General features: G+C 41.1%; 1 long non-coding RNA gene across 4 annotated transcripts; it reads right to left on the reverse strand.

The window, feature by feature from the left end:
- Positions 1–9,595: 9,595 nt before the first annotated feature.
- On the reverse strand, positions 9,596–13,998 carry LOC110017709 (uncharacterized). Of its 4 annotated transcripts, none has more exons than XR_013653985.1 (5): positions 13,246–13,998; positions 12,591–12,702; positions 11,996–12,093; positions 11,286–11,903; positions 9,596–11,179 (listed from the first exon to the last, which is right to left on the reverse strand). It is a non-coding gene; the product is annotated as an uncharacterized LOC110017709 (long non-coding RNA). The 4 variants fall into 4 exon arrangements; XR_013653986.1 differs by having other exon boundaries at positions 9,596–9,942; positions 10,043–11,903; XR_013653983.1 differs by having other exon boundaries at positions 9,596–11,903.
- Positions 13,999–14,024: the final 26 nt, after the last annotated feature.

Below are 14,024 nucleotides of genomic sequence, written 5' to 3' on the forward strand. Positions count from 1 at the left end.
AATAAATTAAAAAACAGATATTGTTTAAAATAAGATGTTTCAAAAGATATTTAATATTTCTTGTATTAAAACAAGTTGTAAAATCGCCCTGAACTGATGCAAGGAAGGTTTTTCTTCTACAAAAGTAACTAAAATACTTTGTGAGGTTTTGTGTTTGTATTGTGTGCCGTGAACCATCACACCCTGTGTGTGTAGTTAAATACTACCCTCTAGTGGGCTCCACAAACCCAGAGGAGACCTTCTGACCCGTCTGGAGCGCTGACGTTCTGGAGTTTGAAGCTCATCTGAGTCAGTGGGAGACGCAGCTCCAGCAGGGATGTTGAGGGTGATTTTTCTAATGGTCAGTTCTGGAAATGACCGAGCGTGCTCAGAAACGGGTCTGAAAGTCCTCGTAAAGTCACGAAAACATGTTTCCTGACTGCAGCTTCGGTGTTTTCAGCCGACAGCCAGCACTCGTCCTCCTCCCGGCCTCCGCTTTGCAGTCTCCTCCTTCGTCACGTTCAATTAGCCGTCGCCTAAACACTCTTTCTCGTTAGGCTACCCATAATCCACTCATCGTGTCGTGATTTGGCGAATAAATCACACTCGCCGTTTTTCTTCTCGTCCTCCTGTCCGTGGTCGACTCTGTCCGGTGTTTCTACGGTGACAGTCTCTGCCGGGCCTCCTCATTGGACATGGCGGCCTGTAATTTGCATGCCAGACTATTTCTCTTCATCATTGGGCCTCTTTCTCGCACTCTCTCATTCTCCCTGGCTCTGCCTTCAGCCGATGCTGGAAGAATAGAGAATAACTCAGCAACTGATGGCAGACGGCATGCACGTCCTTGTCCTACAAGGTTACGAATCCATTTCATCTGTGCAAGAGGGGAGTGAATTAAAATAAATGATGGCTGGACATTTATTGCATTCTGGGGGTGAAGGAGGGATTGGGGAGGAGAGGCGTAAGTTGGAGAGTGTCTCATACCGAGGCAGACGGTTTGATGCGCGGTGGCACGCGGCGTTGGCACAGAGACCGAAGAGGACGATCAGATGATCCGCCACGAGGCTGTGTTCGCTCGAGCTTGTCTCCGGGCAGAAAAGGCCCGCTCTCAGCATCCCGCTGCCGTAAACTTTACCTTCATCTGTGCGGCCAGAGTGGGACTGAAGGGAAAGGAAGTTGTCATATTCTATACACAAACTTTGTGAAGGGAAATGTGGAGAGCAAAAATCTAAATCAACACATTAAAGACCTTAAAACATGATAAATCTGGGTTTTTTAGATCTATTTTTCACAACTTTGTCAATTATCGTCCCCCCCCCCATCTGATTACCTGCATCAGGTATGCCTGGGCTAACACTTTCACCCCCTCCTTAAGGGAAGGTTTAATAACTAAATGAACTGTAGCCAGGGTCACGGAGGGAATGCAGGTTAAATGTCTTCTCAGCCTCAAAGGTTCAAGGACAACATTTTATTATACAACAAACTTTACTGTGTGTTTTTTGCTCAATTTTTCTTTTCTTGTCGTGCGACTTCATCTCTGATTTAAGGTTAAATAGGTTTGTTTGTCAAACAATAAACTCTTTGGACTTACTTATTGGATTCATGTACTGTATGTGTAATTGCACATGTGTCCATAATGGCACCTCTTACTTGTGTATGTGAGTACACATGTCACACGTGCGTGTGCATGCGTGTGCATACACCCTCTGCAGAGGACATTCCAAATATCTGCTGCATTCTACTGAATGAACTGAATCTCTACAAAGGACACTTAGCTCCACCCCTTCAAATGTAAAGGGGTGGAGCTCTGGGAGTTTCTGGTGGATTTCAAAAGCTATTTGACTTCACAACATGATCTTCTGTGGTAGTGAGTGCATACATACATACATACGTATTCTTTTATCTAATTGCACTTTTTTGTATTGTTTTCCTGTTTTTCTTTCTTCATTATTGTATCTTCCACCATTTTTTGCTGCTTAACTCCTCCTACAATTTTTCAGCTATTTGAACTATTCAGCTGTTCAAATGTTCAGCTCTTTTATCTTTTTCCAGCTATGACTTTAATGATTTTTTTGTTATTGTGCTGTTTTCCCTTTATTAAGGGTCAACTTTGATCAAATTTATTTATTTATTTCTCTTCCCCCCCCCCCCAATTATTAGCCTTAAAGTTTCATTTGCATTCAACAGTATAGCATTCAGTTTGTTTTTTCCGGTTCCGGGTTACACGGCAGGACGCGTGGCGTGCCTCTCTGCGAATACAACTATCTTCAAATTACTTAAAAGGTTGATTTTCAAAAAAAGAGAGCTGACCATGCCCCCGAAGAAACCCCAGGAATATGAAGAACTCAAAAAGACTCTTGACATTATTCAAGAAACGCTGAAAAGTTTTATGGAACAAGTGTCGGCTAAGCTAACACCGCTCTGGGAGATGATGGAAGAGTTCCGAAGATTTCGGGCTCAAAACGAGCAGCGAGAAAACCAGGTCGAGATTCTGGAGAAAAGACTGGACGATGTGGAACAGCAAGTAAGGATGAATAATGTCATTCTCACTGGAGTACCAATCAAGCCTCGAGCTAGCACTGCTAATGCTAGCGCTAGCGTAGCTAGCAGTGCCAATACGGAGATCGGTGCTGTGTCTCTGGATCAGCAAATACATTCATTTCTCACATCTAAAGGGATTTCCCTGGATCTCAATACCATCGAGACCTGCCACCTGCTCCCCAGGAGAAAGGAGACGGATAAACCAGCGATCCTCATCAGGTTTGTGAATCACAAACACAAGCTAGCTTTGATGAATCAAAGGAAACACCTGAAAGGTTCGGCTGCTTATCTGAACGACCATCTGACCAGAAGGAATGCTGAAATCTCAAAACATGCACGGCTTCTCAGGAAGCGTAAGCAGATTGAGAACACTTGGGTTAAAGGCTGCAGGATCTACGTCAAACCACTCGGTCCACCAGACCGGTCCAAAGTTGTGGTTGTGAACACCATGAAAGACTTTGAAAAGTGTTTGATCACGGTCGTCTGAAACAACATGGAGTAATAAACCAAAGAGCCAAATAATTTCAAGAAATATGACACGTGGATTCATCACTTTACGTAACCTGAATAACAGCAGAGCTCTGACATGCAGACAACTTGACCTCAACTTTCACCGTCGCTGATATCAGCTGAAGAAGGATATGGACCTGAATCTAATGTCTGCAGACATAACATCGAAGAGAACTATAAACTCTGTTTTGAACCCAGGAGATCAGCTGTTATCAGTAAAAGAAGAAATACCAACCTTGGACAATCGACAGTTATGGACCCTTTTTACTTTCCCCCTAAGGCATTACCTTATTATAAAAAAAAAAAATAAAATAAAATAAAAAAATACAAAAAAAAATATTTAAAAAAAAAAGTAAAACAAATGATTAATCACTTATTGAAAATTGTTAAATTGATTGACTTTTAATGATATTACTACACTTTCTCCAAAACTTGATAAATTGATTCAAAAATCTTTCCAAATGTAGCATAATTTTGCACATGTTTTTAACTTTTGATACTTGATGAAATTTTTGCTATGAAAATTCCTGAAACAGTGTTGTCTGCTTTAATGATATAGTATTATGTTTTATTCATATGAATGGCTTTTATAAGTAACATAAGCTGCATATATTTCAGATGACTGATCTGCATTTGCCATGTTGATTTCTAAAATAGTTATTTTTGACGTAATACTTAAGTAAGTCATCTTTGTCATGTGCTCTATCGATATCTTATGATTTTTAATTCTGTCTGATAAAAACTGGGAACCGGATATTGATAAATCATGTAATAAAATGGTTACAGTATAACGGGGTGGGATTATATAAGTTCGCTTCCTCCCACTCCCTTTCAAGCAATATTTATTAATATGTCTAATTATCCTAAGTTTGATTAGTTACTGTATGAATGTATAACTGATGTTTGTATTGCTGTTGTGTATTATTTCTACTTAATTGCTTGAAATAAACCATTTCAAATCAAATCAAAACCTGCATTTTCTTGTGGAAATGCAGGTTGATCAATTTCTGATTAAACATCCTGATATATTGATATTTTTTCTATTCTTTGTTTTAATCTGTTTTGCTTTTATTGCTCACAATAAGCCACTTTCAGTTCCAAAGGATGAATTTATTTTCTTTGTGCATGAAACATTTTGTGTTTTATTTTGAAGGTATTGCTCTTGAATAAAACAAAGTGCTTTCACTTCCTGCCACACCTGTGTTACTGTTTTTTCATATGACATCTGTTCACCGTTTCTCCTCCTTAGTTTTCTTTAATCACTAATTTTCCTCCAGGTTTTTGGTTTTTTATGTACCATTTATCGCTTTTCTTTCTTTTTTTATCTATTGATTTTTCTCTTCCTGTTTCCATAACTTGACAAGAAGATTTTTGAAAAATGTCACAAAATAACTAAATGTGTTATGTGACATTTCAGCTGCTGCTGCATTGTGATCCTGTTAAATTGTGGGGTCTTTTGTGTGTTTGTGTTGCTGCACAACCATTTTCAGGCTCCATAAACGGGACTCTTTCGACCCCAGAATATTTCCTGCAAAGGGACGTTTTCTCCGCGGTTGTCCATCGATGTGTCCACCTCTGTGTCTCCCAGGAGCCGCCGGCTGAATGCTGACGGCTGCACCGCTCCCGTCCAGGACACTCCGTTGTGATACAGTTATTTTTAGAGGAACAAATAAATATTCATAGTTGTTTGCGGGTCAGGGGTCTGTGTGGCTGCAGGATGGATGGCAGTGAGTAAACTGCAGAATGTAACTGTGTAAGCATGAATATGGGCTCAGTAAAGCATGACAGGACTGAAGGGATGAGAGCAGACGGGAGATATTTCAGGCTAGAGAATTGTTTACAGCTTTAAAGAGGAGAGAAAAGGTCTGAATGGGTTTGCATGGGGAAATAATTGAGTAATTCCACATCTGTTAACATTATTTATTGGCTGAACGTCAGTGGAAGGCTCTCTGGGTAGCAGATGTTACAGATGTTTGTCAGTGGAAATGATCATTATTGTCACTTAAGTCTGTTTTCTGAGAACGTGAAAAGAAATCGTATGTGAGCAAAGACCATGGAGTGACCCAGACGAAGGCTTTGGCTGATCATGGAGACGCAGAACAGAAGGAAAAGAAAGATTCACCAAAACCAGAAAATATGCAAGAAAACTGGGATTGAATGGTTTGGTTTTGTGCTGGTTTCACCTTAACTGCTCTGCTTTTTGCAGTAAAGAAAAACGTAGAGGTTCAAGTTTTAAATGTGTGTGATGTCACTGATGAACCTCCAGTGTTCAGACATGTCAAATCGTGATGCTGCACGCTATGTTGCAGTTGCTAGAGCATCAGCGAGGGAATCAATTCAGATTCATGACCAATGTTTCATCCAGGTGGACAAAAAAGGATTTTTTCTTTATGAACTGGGCCTCAAAGTGTGACAATACTATGTAAGAAAAAACAACAACATGCAGGCGACACACTGCCCCTCTGTGAAAGTGTCCAAAATGCGAGAGCGCCGTTACGATCTTTGTTATTCATCATGCAAGAGTCTGCCGTCAGAGTCTGCAGTCAGACACAGAATACAAAGGAGTCGATTTTAATTTCTGAAAGTAATGGCGTACACCTCTGTGTCTGGGACCACATGCACCCATAATGGATCAGGTTCTGCCAGAACATTTTGTCCTTTGCCTTTCTGAGCATCCAGATCCTCAATGGAATAATAATTACAACAACAACAACAACAACAACAATAATAATGTTATATTGCTGAATAAAAATGAAACTTAAAGGGTAATACTTGGCATAAAAATAAATAAAGGAATGATCAAAGTTGACCTTAAATTAAAGTCCAGGACTCTTTTGGAAAAGAGGTTTTTAATCTTAATGGGACTTTCCTGGTTAAATAAAGGTTAAATAAAATAAAATAAAAAAACAGAACAATAACAAAAAAGAGCTTCTGCTCCAAGGATTCTCCATTTATTTCAATGGAGGCAGAAATCCTGGAATATCTGGAATATTTGGAAAAGTTCAAGGACTTGAAGGACCAAAAGTCAAAGCTGGAAAAAGCTGAAAGAGCTGAACATTTTTAATAGTTGGATGGTTGAAATACATGAAAAATTGTAGGAGGAGTTAAGGAGCATAAAATGGAGGGAGATACTAGAATAAAGAAAGAAAAACAGGAAAACTATGATTGAAGGATTTATAGTATTCAACCAATAATAATAATAAAGATAGGTACCTTTATTATCCTCGCCGCATGGTTTGGCGAGTCCAGACGGTGGCGGTTTTTGACCTTCTGTCCCAGCAGTCAAGGCTGCGCAGACATCCCAGCTAATCAAACATTTGTCACCGTCCCTCATCAGCATCTCGCTTGGAGAGGCGGACAGATCGCAGCAAATGTCCACATACATCCAGCAGCCTCTAATGAGACAGCAAGGGTTTATGGGACGGCGCGAGCCCTGCCACCTTCACCTTGACCCCCCCCCCCACCCCAACCCGCCCCCACCACGCCACTCTCCCGGCCGTCAGTCGCTCTAATCTGGCCTCGTCATCCCGGGGGCCTCTGGCCTCGCCTCTGACGGCTGAGTTATTACCATAATTACCCAGGAGGCATTGCAGGGAGCAGCCCCGTGGCAGAGGTTGCCCATGTTTAACAGAATATTTGGGTGTTTTATCGGCTTTAACTTAGCACGTGGGGCAGGTGAGAGGGGTCCGGGTGATAAGAAAACCACTCATGTGGGAAATGAAGAAGATGGTTTGACACACGGAGCCAATTCCTCCATGAAATATGGTGTTAATGCAGAAGCGCTTCCTGCCCATCCGTCAAAGCTTCAGACAAACTGTAAATATGCTCATATTTTAGCTGCACGTGTGGAAAAAAAAGAGTCTGAAGGAGAAAAGCAACACAATGGTTCTGTGCAAATATTTCTGGAGGGAAGGCGTCACTTTAAATGACACGACACACAAAGGTTTGAGATGTGGTGAATAACTTATTATAGGGAGGTGATTGTAATGAGGTGATAGACTCACCTCAGGTTGTGTTTTCCTCGTGATGGTCTCACTGTGTTCAGGGTGTCTTACTTATGGACAAAACCGAAAACAGAAAACCTTTTCAATGTCAACGTTCTGAATGGACAAAAAGATGATTTAGTCAGTAAGTCACAACAAAATCTAATCTTAAGAAAAAAATCACAAGAAAGTAGTAAAATGATCTGTCTATGCAGCAAGTTCATTTATTTAACAAGAAATCTATAATTTTCTATATCTATAATCTATAATAAAAGGAGAATCTTAGTACCCATCTTACTAAATCCTCATCAAATCTTATTCTTCAAACATAAATCTAGATTTTTGTTTCTAAAATAATGTCAATCAATGTCAGTCCAAAGTTGAAAATACTTCTTAACCAAAAATTACAGGCAAATTAGAATTTTTTGAGTCTTAAATCAGTTTTTCTGTTGTTTATAGTTCGGAGGAAAAGGGTTTGATCATTTTGATCATCGTTTCCTTATTTCTAGATCCTAGCTCTTAACAAGACAAAAATACTCTGATTTTGAGAAAAGCTTAAAAAGCAAAGAAAAGTTAAAACTACTTTAACCTGCTAAAACATCTTAAATGTCTAAAAACAAGATTTTAAATCTTTGCAATGATCCAATTGTTAATAATAAAATTCCTAATTCATTTTGAGTGATGTGTCGGGTTATTTTGCCTTCAGATCGGTTATATTTGACAGATTTTTCCATGAAAAACTCCAAATGCATTCATTTATCAGCCGTAACGAATCATTGAATAGAAGTTGCTTGCATAGATCTGCTCTCCTGTCAGTCCTACTGAGCCAGGAGGTCGTGCATTTGCATGCGGTTGCAGTGAGGAGCTACAGTGAGCCGCATGAAGGTGGTTGGCCTGAGGCCAGCGTTGCACCGACAAACACTTCCTGCAGAAACTGCACTTCCGTCATCATCTGCCTTCATGCTTTAACGCTAAATCCAACCCACGCTGTGAAATAAAGAAACGCACCGTGGCACAAGTTGTCACTGCTCGGAAAAGGTCAGACCGTCGGAATTCCAGCAAAGCCGATTCCAACTTTTCAAGTCCACCTGTCAAACAAGTCCAAGATGGCTCTTAGCCGTGTGTGCCCGTGTCTTATTATGCAGACCCATCTGTGCGGGTTCAGAGGTCACGGCCGGGCCTGGCAGGGGCTGCAGGTAAGCAGATGAGAACAGTGGGGGCCCGGTTTAATTTAGCTGAGCTCTGCAGGATGCGATGAGCCCCTGTTCCCGGGAAGGACAGGCTGAACTTTTCACACCGCCCCTCCTCGTTCAGACGCTCGAAAAGTTACAGAAAAGCCACCAGCAGGACTCCAGGAAGAGCTTCTGCTGCTGTTTTGGTGACAGTTTTTCCCACAAAGACACAGATGTGCAGGTTCTGCCTCCGAGAGCAGAATCAAGTGGTTAAGAAGAGGAAAATCCTTCATCTGGCACCGACCAGCTTCCTGTCTAGACTCTGCGTGAAGAGGCCGGGACTAACCTGACTGCTGCTGGGAGAATGTGTGCAAATGTGCGCGTATTTGTGCAAATGTGTGTGTATTTGTGCAAACGTGCGTGTATTTGTGCAAATGTGCGTGTATTTGTGCAAATGTGTGTGTATTTGTGCAAACGTGCGTGTATTTGTGCAAATGTGTGTGTATTTGTGCAAACGTGCGTGTATTTGTGCAAATGTGCGTGTATTTGTGCACATTAGTACCTGAAGGCTCCGTCCTGTTGTTTGCTCCAAAAACGCATCAAACTCGGGACCGTAGGCTCAGATAATAGGATCATCTTCTAGAACAAATAACTGCATCATTTCCTGCCTTTACTTTTGCAAACTCAATAAAAAATACTTACATATTTAGAATTGAAGATAAAAAAAACATGAATAATTCATTTCTAAATACCAACATGTAGAGAAATGTCTCAGTGAGTAGTTTGGAATATTCTGAGCATTTTTCTGTGGCTTCATATCCATGTTTTTGCTTCAAACTCCTACTTCTTTTTTCATAAAAATGACACATTGATTCCACGTTAAACCAGAATAACTTAAGTCTGATTAGTACATTTTGTCATTTCTTACAACAAAAATCACAAAATTGATATCAAACTCGTTTTATGTTTCAAGATCAAAACAAAAATGCATAAATATAAAAACAAAAGCAAAACTATGTAAATATATGAACAGAAACAGGCAAATGTCTACGAAACGACACAAAATTCCAGAGATTTATTGTAGGGGGGTTCACAGTCATGTCATGACTCTGCTGTATGACGGAGTTTTAGGCCTCTGTGAGAAAAAAGTTCCAATTGTTCCTCACTTACAGGAAAAAAGTCGAAATGGCGAGAATAAAGTGGAAATAGATTTACCCGTTACACCAAAGTCGTCTGTTTGTCGGAGCCTAGCTTGAAGATGAAAGATGTGGATCATTTTGTGAAGCTTTATTTCCAGATAGGTTTCAAAAAGAAGAAGTTCTGAACCTTTTGGCGACTGTAGCCGTCTTTCCGGGGTTCAGTGTCGGTAGAGCGGAGTGTCATCTGTAAAATAAGGAGCTCAGAGACACGTTTGGGTGTGGAGGACCGCTGCAGCCTTTATTCTCCTTTTCATTCACATAACATGAAGTTCGTTTGTCACCTGACGTCATGAACCTGTCATACAAACACCAATGTGGAAGTAAACAGTGTCACATACGCCCCCTCCTCCACATGAAATGTCCCGTTTTAACATAAAACAATAAAGACGAATGACATAGTCAGTTATGTTAGCATTAGAATGTTGAAAATGCCTAAAAGTGCTCCTGCTCAGATGGAAGCGTCACTCAGAGTTAGAGATCTTGGCTTCATGGAGGAAGAAAGGATGGAAGTGGACATCTGCAGGGACACCAACGTCTTCATCAACGGCTGCACAGATCCTGCAAACCACCCATCAATGAATAAAACATGAATAAATCATAAATCTAAATAAATGAGCTTCCAGACATTTGGAACGTTATCAATAAACATTCAGCTCACCTGTTCAACTGGGTTTAGTCGCTCTGCTGCTGCGTGGCGTTCACCTGCTGCTCTGAACGCTCACTTTCACTTAAGTCTTGTAAATCTACAAGTTTTTATCTCAAAAATGTATTTTATTTTTTGTGTGTGGCCCTATAACTCCATCATACTTCTGTTTGTTCTAAATCAAAACATTTCACAGATAAAAATCATCTCGAGCCGTTCAAGCTAAATTTCGGATTTAAAAAATTGTACAAACATGGCGTCTGAGTCATTTCTACGCCTTTGTAAACAATCGCTGGGATTGCAAACGCACCGGTGAGTTCAGAGGCCCCTAAGGTGTAAGTAGCTACAAATATGTCTCAGTTTTAAACATCCATGCATGCATTTTCCAAACCATCTCAACGCCGTCACAGAGTTGCTGGAGCCTATCTGTGGTTTTACCCTGTTATTTTTGTGAGGTTCCACAAATGGTTCCTGATTTTTGATCTATGTTCGTGACAATGGAAGTTGCAACACTTTCTCCTCGTGAAACGACAGCTTCAAGATCGTGTGTGTGTTCAGAAGCCAAAACTCATCTAATGAGGCGGTTTTTAACCACTCGTTCATTTCAGACCCTTGGACGATGTCAGCTCTTACTCCGATTTCCTTTTTGGCAGAGTTCCCTTCTAACTTTGAGAAAAGCCTTGAAAGCTGGAGAAGTTTCAGGAGCTGCAGAAAAACCAGCTAGAGCCGTCTCTGACATCTTCTCTGCTCGTGTTTCACAGCTGCGGTGTTTCCTGAAAACCCACCGCATACCGGAATAGAAATGTCAGGGTGGAGGGAAGTGGAAACGTTCAACCAGAACCTTTTCCTTGGCAGTCACAGAACAGACATGCGCCTCGCTCTCAGCGGTAAAAGTGTTGATGAAAGCGTGACGGAAAGTGAAGTCAGGGAGGAAAAATGCAAGAATCTCAGATCTGGAAGTTTGATCCCACGGATCCAAAGTCCAGCCAGACCTTTGTTCAGGAATGAGGAACAGTTGGCCTCAGTCATCTGGAGTGTGGTTGTGTGATCTCATCTTCACGCCGAGGCCCAAAGACGCCGCCTTTGTTCGTTTTCCAAAACCTTGGAAGTCAGCAGCTCAAGCCCCAGATGTGACGCCAACGCTGCTGCCCTCTGTGGGACGAAGAACAAAGAATCGATGAAAACAGGATGTTTGTCCAGCAACTGTGATGGTGAACCTCAGAACCAACAGACGTTTGCTGACTCCACATGACCTCACTCTCTGTCACGTCTCGCCGGCGTGCGTTTTCTCCCCGTGTTCCCGTCTTTGATGGCTACCACAGATGCTGGACCCTTCAGATGATTCATCTGATCTGCCAAACCGTTGCTGGAGTTGCTTTCAGGGGTCTCCCGTTAACATTCCTTCCAGAACCTGCATCCATGCGTGACTCACAGGCGGACTTTAAAACTCTCCTGGTTTTGGCTTCGCAGGCAAACGGGTTTGGATTCGGAGCTTCTGGACTTGCGGTCTGCAGGAAGCCCAACTCAGCAGCTGACGTAACTCCTGTAAACTTGCAGGAATCTCCCAGAAACAGAGTGGATTCTTCCGTCTCCGCCTGTTTTCACAGAGCCACATTCCTTTGCCCTGATGGAGAAATCGCCAAAGAGTGACTCACTCAGACCTGACGCAGCGATGAGGTCGTCTCTGAGGAGGTTTGGAGTAAAAAGTGAACTTTAGGTGCTCATGTCTGGGATTCCCAAGTACTACAACATGTTTGGAAGCCAGGTTATGGAAAAGCACTTTAAATAGAGTCCTGTTCCATTCATCTGTGAGTAATCACAATGATGACCTCAAGTCCATGACACAATCTGTCCCAGCCTAACAAGATTTATCCCACTGGAGCACAAAACAAAGAAAAAAAGCTGTCACAATAAATCTGGAATCAAATTTGTGAGAAAACCTGTTTTTTCAGGTGCATTTCTTCAGACCTTTGTTCTTCTCTGTCTGGAGGTTGGAAGGCCGATTGCGCCTCACACTGAGGGCAGGTTCTTTGGGGTGTAGCACCACCAGCTGGCCTCATGGAGAACTGCCAAAAAGAAGTGTCCCGTTTAAGAATTCAGGGGAACCTGCTGGAAGGAACTAAAACCTGGCGACAATTGATTTAAAAAGTATTGTTAGAACGAAAAAAATCCTCCACACAATAAACAACGGTTTCAGTTTTTAAAAAGGGTTAAGACAAAAGAATCACAAAGATCCTGAAGGCAAAAAAATATAAGGGAGAAATGTTATGAGCAGAATTCAGCATTTAAGGCTGGAAGAAACCAGAACTACCACTGAAAATAGCTTCAGGCATCACATTTCATAAAACTGCTTTTCCACAACAATCACGGTCTGGATTTCTTCCCAAACTGATCAGGTTTTTATATAAAGAAGCCCTAAAGACCTGAAGTTGGTCTACATGCAGCCAAAGTCAGGTAAATTTGCAGGAATCTGTTTCAAAACACTGTAAATGCACACATTTTCCACCATCTTTGACAGAGTAAGTTCCTGACAGAGGAAAGGTGTTTTAGCTCCAACTCTTACCTGGTGAGGTCATTCCTGGGGGCTTAAAGGAACCGTAAAGTGATGGAGCCCATACTTGGGCATGGGGCCCCTCCATTTGCTCCAAAAGAAGTAGGAGAAATGTAGATGTGCCCTATGAATAGCGCACAGAAAAATTAAGCTTCAGACATGACTAAAGAAAAATGACATTTACACTGATGGTGGCTTCAGAGGGCGTGGGAAAAATCTGCGCCACAACAGAACTTCACTTGTTTTTCATTTTTCTTCTTCTGAACAGAAATCTGATCGCTTTGAAAGGTCCTGTGTAATGTGAGAACACGTCTGACAAGAGGGTTTGACAGATTCTGAAGCTTTGGAGGAGAAAAGATCCTAATGTGTTTTTGGACACTTTGAAGAATGTTGTGTCTGTGAAATCTTTAGTTCAACCAGAAGGGTGGAAAATATTTACAAAAAGAAAAGAAAAGAATTGATGCTTTAGGAGGAAAAACATTTTAACTAGAAAGGTTAGAATTATCAGATGACAGTACCTCCTATTACCACTAGAGGGCAGATGAGACGTCAGGGTGATGACATAAGAAGATCTAAACATAAACCAGTTTACATGAAGAAAAACTAAGAAAAACAACTAAAGGAAAACGGGGAAACATTTGGTTTCTCCTATTTTCTGTGTCCAAACCTTTTCGTCAGTCTGAAGGGATGACAACTCAGAGTAAAAATGTGTCATGATCGCTGAACAAACTGTCCGTTTTCTTTGTCTGCAGAACTTTTGGGATGAGTTCTGCCTGGAGGAGCAAAGAAGAAGAAGAAAGATGGTTAAGAACGGACTGCAGAAACGCTGATTTCGTGCTTACAGGTGGAAATGTCCTCTGATGTCTTTGGTCACATTTTGTTCATACAAACCTGGTGTTTGAAGGTTCTCCAAAGTGTTAAAGATACAGAGGGGTCATCCCAGATTATCAGGAGTCTCAGCAAAAGGTTTTACTTCAGAAAGTTGCAGAAGTTCCTCCTGGTTTTCCTTTAGGATCTGCAGCCTGAAGCTCCAGAGCCACATGTGGCTCTTTCACCCTCCTGTGTGCCTCTCAGGCTTTAAAACAGCTTTAATATAATTATTGATATTAATATAATTTATGTAACATGTTAAGAATTGACTGTCTTTTATTTTTTAACTAAATCAAGAAGCATTGAGAGGAGCTTTACTTTCTCCAAAACACCCGGACTTCAAAGTAAACTGATTGGAAAAGGTTTGATCTTTTTTAATCATTAGAATAGGTTTCAACTTAAAAAAAATTTCTTATCTTTTGTTTGTACAGAGGCAAACTTCTGAAATTAAAAGTATCTACGACTGTATGATCTCATGACACAGGCTGTATTTTGAAATTTGTTTGCTGCTCTCCAAAGTAATAGAACAGAAATATAAAACTATTATTCAAAGTTGTTTTAAAATGGCTACACAAA

This window comes from Oryzias latipes, chromosome 24 (assembly GCF_053564925.1).
Source record: "Oryzias latipes strain Hd-rR chromosome 24, Olatipes_Hd-rR_3.1".
In the NCBI taxonomy this organism is placed as follows: domain Eukaryota; kingdom Metazoa; phylum Chordata; class Actinopteri; order Beloniformes; family Adrianichthyidae; genus Oryzias; species Oryzias latipes.